Below are 4,427 nucleotides of genomic sequence, written 5' to 3'. Positions count from 1 at the left end.
TCAGAGCCGGTATTCAATGTGAAGTATCAAAAGTCTTCCCGGCAAAAGTGATACGGAGGAGCTAGAGGAGAGTTGATACTTGTTGATACTTACTACCTTAAGGCTTTGAGTTGGACGTGGTCCCTTCTCATCTTATATTCTCTCACTTGATACTTACTACCCATTAACTCAATACCTTAAGGTTTTGAGTTGGATATGGTGTCTTCTCATCTTATATTCTCTCACTTGATTCTTTTCCGAAATCTCCTCGGTGATCGAGAGCTCCTCACGGTGGCCTAACAAAGTGGTATCAGAGCCGGTATTCAAGGTGAAGCATCGAAAGTCTTGCCAACAAAGGTGGTCCGAAGGAGCTAGAGGAGAGTTGATACTTGTTGATACTTACTACCTTAAGGTTTTGAGTTGGAGGTGGTGTCTTCTCATCTTATGTTCTCTCATTTGATTCCTCTCCGAAATCTCTCCGGTGGTCGAGATCTCTCTATGGTTGGCCCCACAAGTGGTATAAGGTTTTGAGTTGGATGCGGTGTTTGTGGATTGTATGTTACGGTGTGGAGTTCAAGGCAAGGGGTGTGGGAGTTTTTATAATAGAAGAGGGAGGGAGAAGTGTATGTTAATTAATTTAAGATCTTTTAGACAAATTAATTTGAGTTATAAATAACATAAACAAGGTTAGATTATTTAAAAAATGATCTACACTTTTATAGAATAATTAGTTAGAAATTAGAAAAATGTTATTTTATTTCTATATTTGATAAAGTCTATTATGCTCTAAATATATTGTTTAGGTATTTATTATGGTGAAATATATCATACATGTATCATAATCATCACCGTCGAAACACGCTGTCACCGTTGTTATCGCTACATTTGGCTCTTCTCTTTTCTGCTCTGCCATTGCCGACCGATCACCTCCGCTGCTTGCACCACCGCCGGTTTTGTGCATAGATGGTTGAAGTGTGAGGTTGGGTTGTTCTGTACAGATTGGCCTTCTATTAGATTCAATTTGACGTGTTCTAATTTTGAAACTGAATGCAGGTGATACCTTGTGCTGTGTTGGCCTTTCTTATTCATCCATCAACTTCTCATCATTTATTGAACAGGATTTTCTGGACATTCCGTGTATATCTGGAAGCAGTTTTGGTATTACCTCAACTGTGGATCATGCAGAACACCAAGGTATTATTACTTAACTACAAGAATTATCATTCTAAATTTTATGTTTGGGATCTGATCTGGTTATTTTCCTTTCTAACCTTTTTCAATTTTAACCTCCAGATTGTTGAGCCACTCACGGCTCATTGGGTGTTGCAAGATTCCTTAGCTGTGCTCATTGGGTTCTTCAGGTATGATATGTTCTTAAAAATTACTAGTTATATTGGTCAAGAATTTGATTAATTTGCAAATTTTGTTATGGCTTGTTTGCTGGCATATCATAGTGATACCTATTGCTGTGATGATTACCAATTTAAATGGTTCGATATCTAGTGATTTTGGAGCGAAACCTACTCCTCTAGAGAAACCCATTAACTCAATACCTTAAGGTTTTGAGTTGGATGTGCTGTCTTCTCATTTTATTTTCTCTCACTTGATTCTTTCCCGAAATCTCCTCGATGGTCGAGAGCTCCTCACGGTGGCCCAACAAAGTGGTATCAGAGCCGGTATTTAAGGTAAAGTATCGAAAGTCTTCCCGGAAAAAGTGGTCCGGAGGAGTTAGAGGAGAGTTGATGCTTGTTGATACTTACTACCTTAAGGTTTTGAGTTGGACGTGGTGCCTTCTCATCTTATATTCTCTCACTTGATACTTACTACCTATTAACTCAATACCTTAAGGTTTTGAGTTGGATGTGGTGTCTTTTCATCTTATATTCTCTCACTTGATTCTTTTCCGAAATCTCCTCGGTGATCGAGAGCTCCTCACGGTGGCCTAACAAAGTGGTATCAGTGCCGGTATTCAAGGTGAAGCATCGAAAGTCTTGCCGGCAAAGGTGGTCCAGAGGAGTTAGAGGAGAGTTGATGCTTGTTGATACTTACTACCTTAAGGTTTTGAGTTGGATGTGGTGTCTTTTCATCTTATATTCTCTCATTTGATTCCTCCTCAAAATCTTTCCGGTGGTCGAGAGCTCTCCACGGTTGGCCCCACAAGTAGTATAAGGTTTTGAGTTGGATGTGGTGTTTGTGAATTGTGTGTTACAGTGTGGAGTGCAGGAAAAGGGGTGTGGAAATTTTTATGATAGAAGAGGGAGGTAGAGGGGTATGTTAATTAATTTAAGATCCTTTAGACAAATTAATTTGAGTTATAAATAACATAAATAAGGTTAGATTATTTAAAAAATGATATACACTTTTATAGAATAATTAGTTAGAAATTAAAAAAATATTATTTTATTTCTATATTTGATAAAGCCTGTTATGCTCTAAATATATTGTTTAGGTATTTATTATGGTGAAATATATCATACAGGTATCATAATCATCACCGTCGAGACACGCTGTCACCGTCCCTATCGCTACATTTGGCTCTTCTCTTTTTTGCTCTGCCATTGCCGATTGATTACTTCCGCTGCTTGCACCGCTGCTGGTTTTGTGTATAGATGGTTGAAATGTGAGGTTGGGTTGTTCTGTACAGATTGACCTTCTATTAGATTCAATTTGACGTGTTCTAATTTTGAAACTGAATGCAGGTGATACCTGTGTTGTGTTGGCCTTGCTTATTCATCCATCAACTTCTCATCATTTATTGAACAGGATTTTCTGGACATTCCGTGTATGTCTGGAAGCAGTTTCGGTATTACCTCAACTGCGGATCATGCAGAACACCAAGGTATTATTACTTAACTACAAGAATTATCATTCTAAATTTTATGTTTGGAATCTGATCTGGTTATTTTTCTTTCTAACCTTTTTCAATTTTAACCTTCAGATTGTTGAGCCACTCACTGCTCATTGTGTGTTGCGAGATTCCTTAGCTGTGCTCATTGGGTTCTTCAGGTATGATATATTCTTAAAAATTACTAGTTATATTGGTCAAGAATTTGATTCATTTGTAAATTTGGTTATGGCTTGTTTGCTGGCATATCAGAGTGATACCTATCGCTGTGATGATTACAAATCGAAATAGTTTGATATCTAGTGATTTTGGAGCGAAACCTACTCCTCTAGATAAACCCATTAACTCAATACCTTAAGGTTTTGAGTTGGATGTGCTGTCTTTTCATCTTATATTCTCTCACTTGATTCTTTTCTGAAATCTCCTCAGTGGTCGAGAGCTCCTCACGGTAGCCCAACAAAGTGGTATCAGAGCCGGTATTCAAGGTGAAGCATTGAAAGTCTTCCCGGCAAAGGTGGTCCGGAGGAGCTAGAGGAGAGTTGATGCTTGTTGATAATTACTACCTTAAGGTTTTGAGTTAGATGTGGTGTCTTCTCATTTTATGTTCTCTCACTTGATTCCTCCCTGAAATCTCCCCGGTGGTCGAGAGCTCTCTACGGTTGGCCCCACAAGTGGTATAAGGTTTTGAGTTGGATGTGGTGTCTTCTCATTTTATATTCTCTCACTTGATTCTTCTCCGAAATCTCCCCGGTAATCAAGAACTCCTCACGGTGGCCCAACAAAGTGGTATCAGAGCCGATGGTTAATCGGTCTGGTGGTTTTAAGGGGGTATTCAAGGTGAAGTATCGAAAGTCTTTTCGACAAAGGTGGTCCGAGCGGCATGTCCCGCGGTGTGGTGCGGTGGTGTAATGGACAAATACTCATATGTGGTGGAGGAGTTAGAGGGGAATTGATGCTTGATGTGGAGACTGGAGACTCACATTTGAGGGGAAGATTGTCAATATTGCAATAAAGTTAGTCCCATATCAAAAAAAGCAAGAAAGAGTGAAGAGTTTATAAGATGAGAGACTCATTAATTTAATACTTTAAGATTTTGAGTTGAATGTAGTGTCTTCTCCTCTTATATAATCACGGTAGCCCAACATATAGTACTTTTAATATAATATTGTAGCATCTTAATGAAGTTTTAGCAACATTTTTTATTACCTTAAATATATAACATTATAAATGTAACCATGAAAATTCACTTTTGCTCCCCAAATTCATACCTAACTGCTTTATTACTATTCCTCTCATTCATAAATTTTAAGACCGGAATTTGCAGAACACATGTTTACATTTGTTTAAAGAAAAAGGGAATTATACTTCGAACAGCGAACAACATATTTAATTTTATAATGATTTTCAGTAAACGTAAGATTATTGGACACTAATCATTTTCGGATAAGAATGGGAAAAATTACATATTATTGGTACGTGGTTGGTTCATACTAGTAAGTTAACGTTACATTATATTTTTGGACAATAATAATGAATGAATAATCAACCACCAAATGAATTGCTATATATTTATGTTATGTATACATATTAAATACATGTGTTG

This window comes from Arachis hypogaea, chromosome 13 (genome assembly GCF_003086295.3).
Source record: "Arachis hypogaea cultivar Tifrunner chromosome 13, arahy.Tifrunner.gnm2.J5K5, whole genome shotgun sequence".
NCBI classification, from domain to species: Eukaryota; Viridiplantae; Streptophyta; class Magnoliopsida; order Fabales; family Fabaceae; genus Arachis; species Arachis hypogaea.
This window is presented reverse-complemented; position numbering follows the sequence as displayed.